This window comes from Glossina fuscipes, unplaced genomic scaffold, assembly GCF_014805625.2.
Source record: "Glossina fuscipes isolate IAEA_lab_2018 unplaced genomic scaffold, Yale_Gfus_2 26, whole genome shotgun sequence".
Taxonomy (NCBI): Eukaryota; Metazoa; Arthropoda; class Insecta; order Diptera; family Glossinidae; genus Glossina; species Glossina fuscipes.
The window spans coordinates 8,223,028-8,240,587 of record NW_023998421.1 but is presented as its reverse complement, the minus strand read 5'-3'; the positions used below and the strand labels follow the sequence as shown (position 1 = coordinate 8,240,587).

General features: G+C 32.9%; 1 protein-coding gene across 4 annotated transcripts in view; it reads left to right on the top strand.

Moving 5' to 3' along the window:
* LOC119635264 overlaps positions 1-17,560 on the top strand; it is a 79,547-nt gene that overhangs the window by 26,470 nt on the left and 35,517 nt on the right. For 2 of the 4 annotated variants that reach the window (XM_038029968.1, XM_038029966.1), the window contains exon 2: positions 458-505. The exons of 1 other annotated variant lie outside the window; for it this stretch is intronic. The gene's annotated coding sequence lies outside the window, so the exon portion shown is untranslated. Of the gene's footprint in view, positions 1-457; positions 506-1,968; positions 2,026-17,560 lie in introns of those variants that run through there. One more of the 4 variants, XR_005247041.1, reaches the window with a different exon arrangement.

The window sequence follows — 17,560 nt, the reverse complement described above, 5'->3', positions numbered from 1 at the left end:
ATGCCAAATATTTCGATCAATAAATTTTCTTAAGTGATTTCCTCTTGAAAATTGTCTATCTTTCTTGATCTCTTCATACACTGAAGGCAAAAATTATAATGAAAGCTACTCTCTTTTTGGCAAAACTTATTGGGATAGTTGGTCTTGCTACTATTTTGGGGAAGCTATATGCTTTGATTTTCGCAGACTCGTCAAAATTTCCAAAACTTAAGACCATTTTGTAGACGAGCGGACATGTGGTTCATCTTAAAATTTCTTAAATTAATTGATCATTTGCTTGATCGAGCTATAAGTAAGTCCAGGTTCATTACAGAAATAGCCTTGGAGAATTTTTCACCCAGAGCCAAAGTAGGGCATTGCGATATATGATCGAATATGCATTAGCAAAATTATTTGTTTTAATTTGACTACATTTTAGCATCACATTATGATAATATTTTTAATGTTTTAATTTCAGGTTATCTACAATACAATAAACATCAATATTCGAATAATTATCAGAAGGGTAAGTATAACAAGGCTGCACTGCTAGTGTTTAAGTCGAGTTTAGAAAAATGTAAAGCGTGAAAACTGGTTAAAATATTTTAATTGGATGGATAATCAACGGCAAAAGTGGGTTAATCTAGGCTTCTGTTTTGGCTATTTTAATAGGTCGCAGATAAGCGGATAAACGATATCCGCAAACAACAAAGCATTTTCCAGTTTTTATAAGAACGTGATGGAAAAAGGCGCTCTGACCTGCTTTGATGGGCAGGAGAGAATGTGTTAAGATGGAACAATTTAGATATGAATGAAATTGAAAAATACATTTGCATTTGTTTACGTAGAGAACGCGACTATTTTTTCGATTGAGTTTTTAAATTTCACGAACATTGCGGCCCACCCAATATATTAAGGAGAAGAGAAGCAAGTCAGCAATCTGAGTGCAACAACATTTATTTTATAAAAAAAACATAACTTTTACATTAAAGTATTGCAATCGTTTTTATAGATAATACTTACGCTAGCATAATTTATTTCATTTAGGTCAATATTGATATTAATAATAAAAAGTATTGCTTTAAGTAGATAGTTAAAAAAAAAAAGTGCAAAGTGTGCATGTATATGAATGAATACAAAAATTATGATATATTAAGTTATGTATCACAGATGTCTCTGAGGGTTTAACGTGGGTACACTACCGTGAAGGTTTAACCCCATGGTAGTTATGTATCACAGATGTCTCTAGGTGCTGCCGTGAAGGCTTAAACCCACGGTGCACAACTCTCGAACAACAACTAACATAATTGTGCTGATAATTGTCGTAGAAGAAAGGGCAACAATACGCTATAAAGCGGTATAAGTCGATTTCTAAGCATCAGACTACTTATTTTTTCTCTGAGCCGTGCTTCCATTCCTATAACAAGCCTTGTTGTGTTCACTTAAACCGCATTTTGAAAAAAGATCTCGTAATCTTATTGGCAAGTATTTATAACATTAGCTTTGCATGTCCACAATTCTTCTTATACATGAGCATGAAGTTCTCGTTCCTTTTTATATAATTTAGTTATGTTTATTTTGTTTTGTTGTTGTTTTCCTTCCTTTTTTAACAAGTATTAATTGAAATTAATTATAATAAAAAAATTAAAAAAATTGAGTTGAGTTAATCATTTAATGTCGCAAAAGGCAACTTCTGCTTGTAATTAAAATTAAAAAAAAATAAATAAATAAAAAATTTCGATTTTGAGGTCAGGGAATGCTGTTTATTCATTTGCATACACAATTAAAACCTTTAACCCGAAGAATCGTCATTGCGTGTCTTGATCGAAACTTTAACTAACTTAAACCTATTAAAGCCGGCTTTACTTAAATTCACATTTAAAACCATGAATACCATGAATAATAAACAAAAACAACTATTAAGTAGTTTACACTTAATACACTTTTTCATTCTTTTTTTTTTTTTTTCGCTTTTTGTATTCATTGCAGCTTTCGACAATACTGCTTTTACTGTCAGGTGATTATAATTATGTAAAAAAACCCTCCAACATTTTTTTAATGAATGAATTATAAATGTAGAATGAAAAATTATTAATAAAAGAGCATTAAACAACACTTTACTTCACACTAAACACACACTGAAATACGTAGTGTAACTATTTTAAATTGTTATGAGATCATGCTTGTTAATTGTAACCTTTAAGGCATTTTCGGTTTTACTAAGTTTTATTTGTGTGGCGACGATTTTAAATGCGATGAACAATTTCTAGAAAAAAAAAATTTTTGCATTGTTTTCTTTCTTTTTTTTTTTTTAATATTTTTACCAACAGGTAAAATTCCGCTAAAGTGAAGGAATTCTTACCTCATTTTTCACATAAGGAATCTTATGCCCGGCAAACTGTACCAAAATATTTGCCACATTTTTGTTTGTTGATTTCTTTAAAGTTTCATAGAGTTTAAAACTGGTTCTGGCAACTAGTTCGTTAAACTTACCTTTATTTATTTATTTATTTTTATTTTTTATTTTTTTTATATACATAAATGGACCAGTTAAGATTATTTCTTCTTTTTTTTTTTATAGTTGTCTTTGTAAGTTTTTTCACTCTTCGCTCAGAAGCATCAGAGATAGAGAGAAAAGAATATGACGCGTGTAAATTATATGAGGAGACGGTAACAAAATAAAAATTTTTGATATATGTTATGTACTACATATGAATTTTATATATTAATTATTTTGCACGTCAAAGTTGAATATAATACTGACAGTGCTTGCTTTCCTATTGTTTACATTGCAGTTCATATTACTTATTTCATATGATGAACGAAATATAAAGACAGATAGAATTTGTAAATTTCAAGATAAATTAGAATTTGTTTGCTCAATTTGTCATCGTTATTGGATTGCATTGAAGTAAGATAAAGCTGCTTGCGAAAGGAAAGTACCTAACAATAACAGTAATTGTATGATATTAAATGAAAAAAGTATAGCCAAGATATCGAAGTAGTTTTTGCTTATGTCATTCTGTTCATTGATAAGGAGTAATTTCGTTTTGAGTAAGCAGATTCGATTAATTCGTGTCCATATCACTCAGGAAGTGTCCTCATCTCGTGTAACACGGTGACGGTTAGAAAGATATGAGGACTTGGAAAGAAGTTGAGAGGTAGTGGCCTACAGCCTCTAGTGCAATTTAAAGGCAAAACTTACCTCGAGTTCATAAGCAAAATTTCTACATATACGTACACAGAAAATAAGCGTGTGAGGTGTGGAAGCTTTAGATGAGTCAGGTAGAAAAAATTTAACTCGAAGAACATCTGGATCTAAGCAAAAGTAATAGTAATAAAGCGAGTACAGAGCACTTTTATTGCAACTCTGGGCAGATTCAAGGCCTATTTAACACCACACTTCGAGTTTAACACTTGTCGAATAAATTCAAGCAGACGAAACCCCTCAACTTATGAGTTACGCCCAAGCGACAGCTTACGCTTCCCAATCCCACTGTCCCACCTGGTTTAGAGGGCCTTTGTCAAAGCTGGACGACCAGATATGGGAGATTGTTTATGGTCCAAATTATCCTCTCTGGGCAATGCGAGGTCAATCCAACACTTATAATTATTTGGCGTCCACGCGATATGAGCGTCCACCACGATATTTCCAAAGGGCCGTAGACAACGCCCAGATACTCAGCCGCTGGCACTTCGATCTTCGGTACGCTTCGAGAAATGCTTATGACTATTGTTTGAGCATGCGACTTATCCGGTAGGGCATCCTGACCCCTATATTGCATAGTTGGGATTATAACGCTCTTGGATTGATAGCGCAACGTGAGTTTGCACTCGTGAGTCGCTCTTGCATTGATAAAGAGCAATGGGAAATGGGTTATATACGAAAGTAATATGAGAAAAGGATTTTAGCCCAAGTTAAAGAAAATGGCATAGACAGAGATAAAGGCCGGAATGATCCCACCTAAATAGTAGTAGAATTGGAACGGAACGGTAAACAGAAAGGGGTACTATGGGCTGCTCCAACGTAATCGGACGGTTACTTCCATGCCTTAAAGATAATACGACTAGAATTAATCAATGCTAGATTACGCACATTTCCCGGCTATTAAGTATTGATACATTCATTCTACGCAACTCTTCTAATGATGAAAACCGGATTTTTAAAGAGGCTTTCTTGCATCATTTATTCGGTTCTTCTGCCAGAAATTGCAGAAATTCTCCAATTGGCGTACATGTATCTCGTTTAGTAACATGAATTTAAAATTGAAAGAAGAATTTATTTACGTTTTGCTGAAAAAACTCCATAAACGCAATATAAGAAACCAACAATCAATCTAAACAAAAATATTGTTTAACAAAGCAAATTATTAGAATAAAAAAAAACAAGGGAAAAAATATTAAGAATGATAGTTGATTTTTTCTACACATATATATAAAAAAAAAAAAAGACCGCAGCAACGAAGGGAACCCCACCCAAATAGCATTTAATAAAAACAGAAGAAAAAAGAACAACAATATTATGAGAAAATCCCATAATAAATAAATTAAACGCACCTTAAATTTTGCTAAAACATAAACATATGCATAAACCTGTCGATCTGTGCAAACTTTTCAAGAAAATAACATTAAATTGCATGCTGTCAGTAAAAGCAAAAACAAGGACAATATTTCCTTTCAGTTCGCCTCTTTGCCATAATAAATCGAAGTAAATTGCATTTATTAACGAAATGGAAAAAAGCTGCTGATTTATGGATTCAATGCTGATTCAATTTATTGGCACTGACAACAACAAATCATTTTCACATGTAACAAAAATGTCGCCTTTGGCAACATAAGCATCTTCTTCTTCGCCGTCTTCTTTCGCTTTTGAGAGTAAAAGGTGAAAGGATCCCATTTTCATTTTTTCTTTTTATATTTCGAATCATTTGATGTTTTTTAGCAAGAAAAGAAAAAAAAAAAAAATGAGAAACATTTTTGAAGAGATAAACATTTACATTATATTTACATTTCATGTCGAGCCCAGCCGTGAAATGTTTTTCAATGTAGAAAGAAAATATCATTTTAAATCCTGAACAGTGGTTAGGACTACGTGAGATTTTTCATTGTGACGAAAACGTGCTCAAGTCGCAAATAATTTCGCATTAAAGTAAACAAAAAAATGCAAAATATTTTGAAGCTTTTAAATATTTCCTCCCCACTTCCCTCTTAGCGTAATACGCGTACCTGTTCAACATCGTCATAATTTTTAAAACGCAACAATAGCGTTAGCATAACAGGTTTGATATCAAGCAAGTTAGATTCTATTAAAGGAAATAAAAATATTAAAAAAACAATTATGATAAAATTTGACATGAAGCGAATTTTTTTTTGCTGTCCGTCACGTTTGCTTTCGCAGCGACTTGATACTAAAAAATATATTGTGTCAAAGACTTATATGGAAAGAGGGAACGTAACTTGCTATGTAAGCGACCTAATCACGTCTAACACATCAGATAAGGTGCTATTATAAAACATGCGATCAACTTCGTAACATAATAAAGGGATTATTCCAGAGCTAGTTTTTCTATTTTATACTTTCGCGAATCTTTTGAGAATGCAATGAAGGCCTACTTATTATATAATGAGAAGGTTGTTCTACAGAACGCAAAGTTTTTGGATTTTATATTTTCGCGATAGCCGAGTAATAACATAGATTTTACGATTTCATGCCCTCGCAAATCGTTTGAGAATACAGCGATAGCCGTTTTTTTGGCACGAGAGTAGAAATTAAAAACTTAAGGTTAAGTTCAGGCAAGTGCCACTACTAGAGAAAGGTTGCAGATTACCATCAAATCTCATATCACCACATCAAACTTTTAAAGCAGATGGCGAAGCAATTTGGGACTAGAAAAAATTTTTGCGTGTTCCCTTATATGGGAGCTCGCAGTCCCAAATCGGATGTATGACGGGTAGCTTGTTTCTAAGCTCTGTTCCTTGAAGACCTAAGCTTCCTTTTCTCCTGTTCAAGCTAGTAGGTCTCAACCAATTGTAATACAGTTTTCTGCAGTAAGTCTTATAATATCCACTGCAACATAATATTGGAAAATGGGAATTTTATCTCTCTGTAGTGATGCAATTTATGCATAGGAAGCCTAAATTTCATGTGCTTTCAAATCGCGTTGACATTTCTTCATAGCGTTCACGATTACTTTGCTAACGATTTGCTTGTATAATTGTCGGCATTTGCCGTCTGGAACTTCATAAACTGGAAAAACCTTGAAATTTAGAGCATAGAAATTTAGTCCATTTCCCATGGAAGCCAGTAACCAGGACGTGGATCTTCCATTCATCAAAAATATTTATGTAAGAGTCGCCGCCTTATTGCAACAAAACTATTCATGATGACCTGAAATTTCTCATAATCCAAAATATAAGCCAACGCATTTTTTTGTAATACCTTCTCCTGGGCGAATATAATCTTGTAAGAAATTCGAATGGGCGTCGTATGCAGCATCTTCTAGTTAGCAATTAATTTCTTTCTAATCTATTAAGAAAATCTGTAGATATCTTTTCAATCTTTGAAAACTGATTGTCTGCATATATACCGTGTGTAACATTCCACCCACTTGTTACAATACGTTCTAATGGCCATAGTGCGAGCAACATCAAGGAGATGTCACAAGTTATAAGACATTGTTTTACCTGTGATTGCTGGGACTTAATGACCCTGTTTTACAATTAAGCTGATATTGGAGCATTTTCTTACTAAAATTAAAACGAAATCAAAATAAGCCTAACAAGAATGCACATGCTTTTGTTCCATGTCTACAGACCGATCACAAGGCCAGAATATATCCCTCAAGTGTTGCAAAGGAAATGCCAAAACTATCTAACCTCATTTTGTAGAGTTTCGCACATTAATATTTAAAAATAAAATTCAAAAGAAAAGAAAAAAACAAATCTTTGATTATTATTAATTATAATGTGCATATGATGATGTGTGCATATCTCACGTTAAATTTTTATTGTTTATTATAAAAAAAAAAGGAAATATTAATTTCTTTAATGTTAGTATGAAATCATGGGAACATTTATTTTTGTTTTTCTTTTAAAAATGATTTCATCGTTCAATCGATTGTTATGAACGTTATATCGCAAGAAGGGGCTGTACTAGATATATCCTTTGATTGGTAACATTTCGAAATGTACAGCAGAGACAGTGTAAATTATCTGTATATTCTTAGTGATCGAACGATTTTGATTCAGTTCAATTCTTGTTTTTCGTGACTGTTTTTTGTCTATCCACATCGACAACCGATAAAAAGCCGCAAAAATCGAGAAAGATATTAAATTATCAATTGCGTGACAGCCCTGTATTTACCAGAAAGATTATGAGATCTTTAAACACAAACTTCAACCATTCCAGAAGGGGGGTCAACAAAAGTCCACTTGTATTCATTTAGGGCATTTGTGCATCGCTAGTCCTAGGCAATGAGGCGCTACTTTATTTATTAATCAAAAATAATATGTTATTTAAATGTCAGTTGCTTGCGAAACAAAATACAGCCAACTCTTCTTTTACATGTTTTTTTTTTTATTTTTTATTTTGAAATAATGCGGTTCATCAATAAGAATAAATAAATATTTTTACACGACTTTTTGCACGGCTCTCTAAAGGGTGTATCTATCGTGTACAAAAAGAGTTCGGTGTACTTATAATTGTTATGTGTTTTTTGTAATCCTCTTCGTCTTGCATGAAAATATTATTAATAATCATTTAAAAATACATTTTTAATAAATAGTCTTACTACAAAGCACTGCAAAGCAACATTGACTATTGAAATGGAAATTTTTGAAAAATTTTGCGATTTAAAACCAAGTAAATGATGGGAGACCTTGTTACTGTAAGCCTAAGGCAATTTGAATGTTATTACATCTGCGATGAGGAGATGGTGATCGATTTGTTATGACATTGTGTTGGCTGCACCCATAAATCCGCATCGATTGTTGACATTTTCGACGTATTTGTCTGCTTGCTCTTCCACTTGGGATTTGTTGCTACTAATCATTGCAGATATCTATTCGAATAGGACTTCGAATAGGACTTTATTTTTTTTCAAGAGAGATTAAGCCGCCTGAGTGGCCGAAGGTAAGGAATCTCGACTAGCAAGTCAATGGTCGATAGGCTTAGATGCTAGTGCCTTAAGAGTTTAGTCTTAGAATTTATTTCTCTGGCGAAATTGATAATAATACTTTCAAGATCATAACTTACTCTTAAAACAGGTAAATGATAATAGCTTCAATAGGAACATGGATGTAATTCTCAGACAAACACTATTAATAATCAAAAACCATTGTTAAATCAACGCAGAGTAACCTAACCGCCGCAAATACACAGGACCATGTAAAATCGAACGAAAACGATCAATGTAAAGACCGCATGAAGGTCCATATAAAGTTGTTCAAAAGAACGGGAACAATTTTAAGTTGGATATCGATAGTGGGGTAGACAAGTAGAAGCGGAAAAGAAGAGTTTCATTTAATTTATTAAATATTGATACTTCTCAGGATGGGGACTGCTGTTGGTACACCATGTTCTTTGTACTTTATGACATTTTATTTCAAAATTAAAAAGTTCGATTAGTTATTTGTTATTTTTCTTGTTTAAAATTTACTGAAAGTTCAATTCAGTTCAATTTTATATTTTAGTAAATAAAGGTTTTTGTTTTAAAAGCATTTTATAATTTTGTGCTGTTACTATAACAAGTTGCAATAGCAATTTGAAAAAATATTTAAAATGTTTGGAGGCTATCTAAGATTCTTTTCCAAGCAAGCATAAATTTTTTACTTGGGATACCCTACAGACAGACCTACCTTTTATCATACCGTGATTCTGGAATCGAACTAAGAAAAAAAGAAATTGATTCAGACTCGATTTAAGCTTGTCTGCCCCTCTGTCCGTCTTGTACTATTTTGTCCTTTTTGGACATTTTAATGAAATGTGGTAAAAATCAAAGAAAATAGAAATTGAATTGATGAAATAAATCATGATAATTATATGCAGTATAGATATCACATTTATTCGAGTTCAAGATTGACTGACGATTAAGATATTGACACTTAACACACACAATACCCAACCGTACGATTTCTTACAATGTATTTTGAGGCAATTTGACAGAAGGTCATAGATAATTGAGCAAACTCAATATCGTATTTGCGTGCTCTGTCATATTTACATATCGTTTCGCGGTCAAATGTTTCAATATAGATTATGTTCGCCTTGTAATTTTTAAATGGGCGAATATTTAAGAGCAAGTTCAACGTGGTGATTAAAAAATTATTGCATTTTTAGGAAACAAACATCTTTCAACAATAATCAAAGCAAAAAGAAAATGTTTATCGAACCGCTTGAAATGTTTACGAAGATATTTCAACAAATTTTCCAATTTTCAATTTTTAAAATTAAATTTTGCCATAAAAACCACAGACCAGCAACAGCAGCAAGCAACAGCAGCAAGCTCAAGTACGTGCAATTTAACCAGGTTTGGGAATTTTTCTGCAGAAAATGAAAATTGCAATTCTCCAACAGAAAATATTGACTAAGCTAATAAAATGACAGACTTTAAGGCAGACATTATCAACTACATACATACGTACATATTATATATATATATATATATATATAAACACATGTATACATGCATATATACACGGCATGCAAACACACATAGAGCACATAGCAACAGATTACACGGGCCGGTGAGGTAAGAGTTGTTTTGTTAAGACGCCTGTACTTACTTACGTATAGCGCGAGTTGATTGCCAGCAGTAAAAATGCAGCATTTACTGAATGTTTAACACAAAAAAAAAAAAAAAAAAAAAAAAAAAAAAAAAAAGAAAGAAAAACAAATTGTTATATGAAAAGTGAATTGTTGTAGAGTGAACGACAACAATAACAATGTGCATACATACATACATACACATCATAACCATCAAGCAATTTATGTAAGTAAATTAATAAAAATCCATATATGTTTTCGTAAGACAGCATAGAAATTATTAACTTACATATCAATTTTATTTAGTAAGTTGTTGACATGAATGGCTTTTGGGGTTTTAATGCAATGACATGTCGCAGCGTTTAAGGTGGCATTTTCTTGTCATTAAGACTTTGTTAGACAATCTTTCAATTTTGTTTTGTTAATTGAATATATCTCCTCATGAACATGCATACCAATACACATTGCATCGAGCGCATATATACGTGAAGATATCTGTTATTATTTTTATTTCCAGAGGTTTTTCTTTAATTTGTCTTTTTTTTTTTTTGGGGGTTTTTTGTTTTTTCGATGAATTGAAAGCAAGAGTGAATGTGAATGGCAGGTTCGTGTAAAATAAATTTGTTCAATCAAGAAATATTAACTTGTTGTTAACTTTCGTTTTTGAAAGCCTAACAGGGATTTTGATCAAAAACCAAAACATAATCGTGCACACGTTGTTGGCTTGTAAACAAAAAAAAAAAAAAACAAGAAAAAAATGATTTGTCTTCATAGGTACATTTATATGTATATAAGCCACCGGCCAGTAAGTGGCGGGACCGTCACAAACACTTGTCCACATTATTTTTAGAAAGTCTCACATCTTAAGCGATAGTTATCTAAATATGTTATCATTTCGATTACTTCTTTCGATTATTTCTTTATGAGCTACGATGATATAAGTGAGATTGTTTTTGTTATTTTTAAAGCAGGGGAAAAATTCAATATCAACATTGGTTTGAATGGTATTTTAGCAACTCTTCTTTATCCAATGCAATAGTTTGTTGTTCGGAGTTTGCTGATTGTAAACGAAATCTGGCGGGTACAAACTTTGGCTGAACGTAGTTCGCCCAAGTTGGTTGACTTCACTCCTGATCTTAAATGGAATACGGACTTACGCGTTTGCTTTCAGCGAAGCAACCACCGCACTGTGTTGCTGATGCCGAAATTGCATGTTTTGCGATTCGAATTGTTGTTCCATCTCTCCTTCTCCTGATCTGGCCACCAGCAACTTGAGCAGCTCATTGCGGAAACTGAAGGATCTTTTGTGTTTTGATAAGTCCTTCTAAAAAAAAACATGAAAGTATTGGAGTAATGTCGCACTGATTGTTTCTCCCTTGAGGAGGACTTTATTCAGAAATATAGAAAAACGGTGCCAAAAAAATGGTTTTATTACATAGTCCCGAGACTTATTGATTGACATATTAAATGTACGTAATTTAATTTAGTTTTATGTTTGCAAATGCATGTACTTTCAGCCAAGAGTAAAAGTACAGGAAGTAAAATGTGTATAAGCAAACAAATCCTACTAGAGGTTTGAGAAAAAATGTTAAGTAAAATACAATCAATATAAAAAATATTCAATGAAACAGATGCATATATCAACAAGCAGAAACATTGTACCGAAACACGGCCCACCATTAAATACCCTACACCATTTCGTTTAATGCAATTACTTTAGCGTTTTAAAAAATAAGTTGTAAGGAAGTGGACGAAAAAGTCATCTCTTCCGAACCTCAAAAACTGTGACCTGTAGGTTAAACACAAGAAAACAAGACAGACCGACGGACAAGAGAGTTTAGATTGATTGGTATAATCAAAGGTGAGTGTTGCGTAAATCAGCACAAACTTAATATACCATTGCATCTCTAGGGGTGTAGGATATGAACAAAAGAAAAGAAAGAAATTACGGTTAGCTTAATAAACGCAATCCAACAAAAAGGAACTAAAACTATGCCAATAATCGAATAAAAATAAAAAAGGAGTTCGAGGCTAAGTCGTGCGGAAACTCAAATCAACACCTAGTAAAGGATTAGCAGGTAGAATAAAGAAAACTCCATAGGCATTTTGGAAAAGTTTGAAGAAACGGGTCTTGTCATTCTAGACGGGGACTTTAGAGTAATGGAAAATATACTGTCAAGCGTAACGATTCTTATTATAGTAGTCTTCTGCAAAGGCTTCAGAGCTCTGGCTGCGGTGTTGCCTTCCATTAATATATCCCAAAAATAATATAAATATTTTAAATAGTTGAGTATTACTATTACACCATCCTGTCTTCCAATTCAAAAAGAAAAAACTTGCCACGGAAGGTCCTCTTTCTAGGCAGTTACAGTGGCTCTTTATCCCTCGATTGAAGTCATGCTTACGTCTGTTTAGTTGCCAAGTTTCAGTTTTCTATGTTGGCTACCGCGATACGTCCAATGACACGAACTTGCAATTAAACTGATTTAAAATCTGATCAAGTATATATATATTTTCTGGTCTATCTGATGAATGTTTTTGGCTTCTACTAATGGAAGAGCAAATTTTATTTATACTTATCCTTCTACATTCGTGTTGGATTCAAAAACAACGTTAAAGAAAGAAATTATTTTTTGATTTGTTTTTTGATTTTGAGCAAGATCGAAGAGTATGTAGTGGAAGTGGGAAGTCACGATTCCCTGTGCAATAATAAAGTCATAGTATGACGGTTCTCTTTAAGCTAATGCTGGTTGAGAGGAGTCAGGCTAGATCTTCTAGAAAAGCTCTATGTGTCGTCTAAGGGCCAAATTGCATAAGAAGGGCCGGGAAACGGTTTGGGGTTATTTAGCAAGTGTCTTAACCTAGCGCAGCAACTTAATATTCAGCAAAATTTCAAGCATCTCTACCTGAGTGTTCCCATTTCTATTTTCCATATTCGTGTACTGCAAGTCCGGATAGTTTAAATGGTATAGAAGAAATTTGTTTTCCATGCAAATACTGAATCATGGTTGTAGGACAAGCTTTCTATGTTGTCAATTACATCTTGTTTGGAATTTATTTATTTATTTATTTAGTTTTTTTCTTTTCAATCTTAATGCTTGTTAGACCCACTGACCAACTCAAAGTTTACAATTTTTTCAGTTAAATTTCACTTTTTTTTTTTTCTCTGGATGTTGTGCGTATTTAAAATTTTTTCCATTTGATTCAATGGAATTTTCATGTCGGTTTGTTTGTATGTTCATGTAACAACTGCATTGAAAGATATATATCCAAACACTTATTTAGGAGAAAAAAAAAAGTCTTTTATTGATTTTATAAAATTTTAATATTAAAAAAGAAAGAAGAGAGAAGAGAAGAAAACAACGATGAGGTACTATTTGAACAAGTTTAACTGGATAAAAGTATTCGAGTGATTTTTGTTTTCATTTTTCTAAAGATTATCTTTTTACGCGTACATGCTCAAGCCGGACAGTTGTAAATAAAAACATCATTTGTTGACTAAGCATTTTATTAATGCGCCAAAAAGTTTCGAAAATCTATTGAAATAAAACCATCGAAATTATGTGTAAACGCTATTTAAGCGCAAACTATATTTAACTAACATGACATTAAAATCTGTAAACATATTTTTTACACTGACTTTTTAAAATTGCTGCAAATTGTAAAATTTTTGCAAGAATTTTATTGCGGCATCTTTTCTTGAAGCAATAAAGAAAGAAACAAGTAAGAGTTTTATATTGGACTAGCGTTGAATCTTGTATACCAGCCATCATTCATTTTATCAATATCATCGAGCCTGAGTTATTAATATTTTGATTTCAAATATTCAGTATAAGGAAGGTGATGTCTGTGAATGTTATAGATTGGTTTCTATTGATAAAACGCAGCAAATATATATATCTACTCTTTTATTCTGGGACGTGCCCGCTTTTGCTTCCGTGATGCAAATGTGATCTTGTATATGTTTTTCTATGAGATCGCGCCAATTGGACGGGTAAGTTTTGTGACTCATCATTCCTCGCTTAATTAAGAATATTAGGTTATAAAAATTGCTACGATCCCTTCGTACGCACGCTCATAATACCGAAGAAACTAAAGCAACCGGCGAAACCGTCCGCAATTTTGTGATGCTTTTGTCTATAACTTTGTGCTGTGTGTGTGTGAATGTGCTCCTAAAAAACACCTATACGTCAGGACAATCTACGCGTACGTTGCAAAAATTTTCGCTTAATGAACGACGACATTTTATTTCTAATTTATATCCAAATTGTTCCCATTCATTTTCCATTTAATCTAACTCAGAGTCGATCGGATTTTACTCTTACGCTTAATTGCCGACGTGTTGGTAGACCGATTGGAACCGTTGCTGGACTGGACATGAAGGTGATTCTAGTCAGCATCTGGATCACAGGTTTTTGAAAATATCCTCACGCGATCGAATGTTATAAACGAAAATATGAAAAAATGCTCCACGTCTTTGCAGATTGTTTTAGTTTCTTCTGCACTGCGGACGTCTCTGAGCACAAAACGCACTCATTTTTTAAGCTTACATTCCTAATCAATCAAGGAATATCCACGCCAAATTTAAGTTTCCTATCTTCATTTTTGCGACTGTGACGATGCATAAAATTTACCCCACAAATTGACGAGTTTCCGTAAATCTAGTGTTAAGGAATTTTAAAAGCTTTACTGGGCGTGGGCGATTTTTCAATTTTTGAATATAAATAAAATAGATTTGGAAAATTTCAGCTTTATGAACAATCAGTAAAAGACTTGCAGATTTTTTTTAGAGAAACGGAGCAGCTTTGAGTTTATATTGTACTGTGGGTCTGCCCTTTGACCGATTTGATCTGCGTGCAAAAACTTCCAATATTTACGGCACATTTGATGTCGATACCTGCGATTAACAGAGCGTCAACAACGCACACACGTACGAGATCTTTGTTTTATATAAAAGACTTGCAAAAAAAAGAATTGTAAAAATCTATCGTTATGAACTATATTTACTAAGGTTGGACTCACGCCAAATTTTCGCTCCATATTCCTACAACGGGCGGTTTAATCACCCTAATACTCTTTCTTACAATCGATCTGTTGGTCTGTACGTTCCCGCGTTTGTCTGTCCTTGGACAGAATAATAATCAAGTATTTGTAACTTACAAAATGTACCTTCGAGACAATCACGACTGTCTGCTCACTTGGCTTCTTGAAAATTAACAAAATGGCTTGGAATTTTTATTCTCTGAAACTAATTCATAGGACTTTGTGGGAAAATTCTTAAAGGTCGTAGAGCGTAAGGTCGTAGAGACAATTACGGCGCAAAAAACATATTTTGTCGATTCGATACATATCCACTAGGTTGGGCTGCGATCATTACCTGTCCCTTTCTCCTTCTTCACTTCTTCCGAACCAGCGCCGTGTTATACATATGTAGAGGGTGACTTCCCCTGAGCAATTCGTGTACATATATGTTATCGTGATATCGTTAAATTAGCCGATTCTAATGCCTCCATCGTAGGGCCCAACAAGACGTTCTATCATTCTGACATTCAGTCTCTAGCTTTAAAACTAGTTTGCTTGAATATGATGATGTCTACATAGAAAATTTGATTGTTTACACAATCGTTAATTCATAAGGAAACAGCATTTTGTTCGATGTCCACGAACAGTATTTTGAAATTTTCCATTTTGATAGATATGAAGACATATATATGTATGTATATAAGTCACCTTTGATTTTGCAGTTTAAGCATTTCAAAGCGCAATATTTGTCATAATAAAATTTAAATATTCTGTGATTAGTGGATGTAAGAAACATTTTATTGGTAATAAACGTTTACATAACGCTTTTCGATAATTCATTTTCTTGCGATTATTGTTAATTAATAATATAAAAAAAAAAAACTCTCTATGAATATCTTTGTAACGAAATATTTAATACGATTTGTGTTATATGCAAACTCAGAAAACTTGTTTATAAACGTGCTAAAGTTTATTTATATACGTTAACTTATCCGTTATATAATCGACAGATAGACAGATAGAAACCTGATTCATTATTAAAATTATGAAATGAAGAAAAAAAAAGTAAATAAAAATAAACCAAAGCATAAAATTGCAAGTTAATTACATTTGATTATGTTTCGTATCATTCTACCATGAAGGAGGGGGGTGGGTGGTGATCTAAACATAAAAAAAAAAAAAACAAAAAAAGCAACTCAGTTGCGATACTATCTTGAACTAAAAAGGAATAGCACACTTGCAGTTGTTCAAAAATTATTTATATATTACGCAGAAGAAGGGGTTAAAGTTTCACTAAATGCCAATGATATTAAATGTAAGCGAACAACAACAACAAGAAGAACAATAAACAATTTTCATCTATTTTCAATGCGATTCAGATATGGATTATTTGCAACAACAAACTACTTTTCAACTGATTTTTTTTCTGTTTTTTTTGTTTTTAATATTGCATAGTCATAACAATGCGATATAAAACGATATGTGCCTAGATGTTGCTTTGTTTAAATATTTATGAGATATTTTGTGTTTTGTGTAAACATAAGCAAGTAACTAAATCGGTTTGATATTGTTAGTATCTATATATATATATATATATATATAGCATACACACATGATACGCATGTTTACATATAATGTTCTGTTTATCGAATCATATGTTTATGGCTTATGTTTTAATAAAATGAAACGAATAGCGTATCGCTACGATACGTGAATTCAATTTTATAATTTTACAATAGAGCTAGAAAATGGCCTAAAGGCCAAGTTTGCGGCAAAAAGTTGTATTAAGCTTATGTGGATGTATGTAGGATCCACAAAAACTTGAGATAAGCTCACCTTTTTTATTATGTGGATCGATTAAGGAAATGATTTTGCTTGTTACTCCGTCTGTCCCTCCTATTTTCTTATGTTCGACCCAAAAGCCTCCAGTGTTGAGATTTTTTAATAAAATTTGGCATACCGACGTGTTTTGACGCAAGAACGAAGGATGTTGAAAATGATTCGGATCGGATCATTTTCTCGACCTCTTCCCATACAATACCTCTCTTTGAAAAGTTGCTATATGGGTAACCGTACTGAATGAAGTGGCGTAGGCTATTTAATGACGGGCCGGGTGATTTACTCGGGTCTTGTTTTCCGGTTTTATATCTTTTTTGAAAAACATTTTTTGTCAACTCATGACACTCGTGCTGCCCATGCCTAAAATCGGTGCACTTTTTAAAATAATTTATTTATAGCTAGTGGGAAGTCATCATACGGTATTTTATTCTCCAAATATAAATAAATTATTATAATAAATTTTATAGCAAAATATCGATAAGTTGCTAAGAAAAGTAATTTAAAATGTGTTTGGAATCCAATACTCAATACTTAAGATCGTATAAAAGCAAAGAAAAATATCAGAAAACACATGATGTGTTTAGAAAAACCGCAAGATAGATTTAAATGATAAAAATGTAAAAGCTGCGAACAAAAAGTAAAATTCTTCCGATCTATTTGCATATGGAGAGCTTTTGTGGAAATTCGATAAAAATTCACATCAAATTTGTGATATCTTCTGCCGGGCGGCAGATTTTTGCTCACTATATATATTATAACATATGACCAGTCACTCAGGATTGTCCTGTGTACGTGTACTGTGGAGAAGGAGATAAGGAAATGTGTGATGATGGCCGCAGTCTAGTAAGTAGTGTTATGCCTTTACTAAAATTACAACTCGTTGTAGCTACGACTATATATGATACTGAGAGTTAAATTCGTGAACACCGATGTGGTACTCTTGTCTTGTCGCAGCTA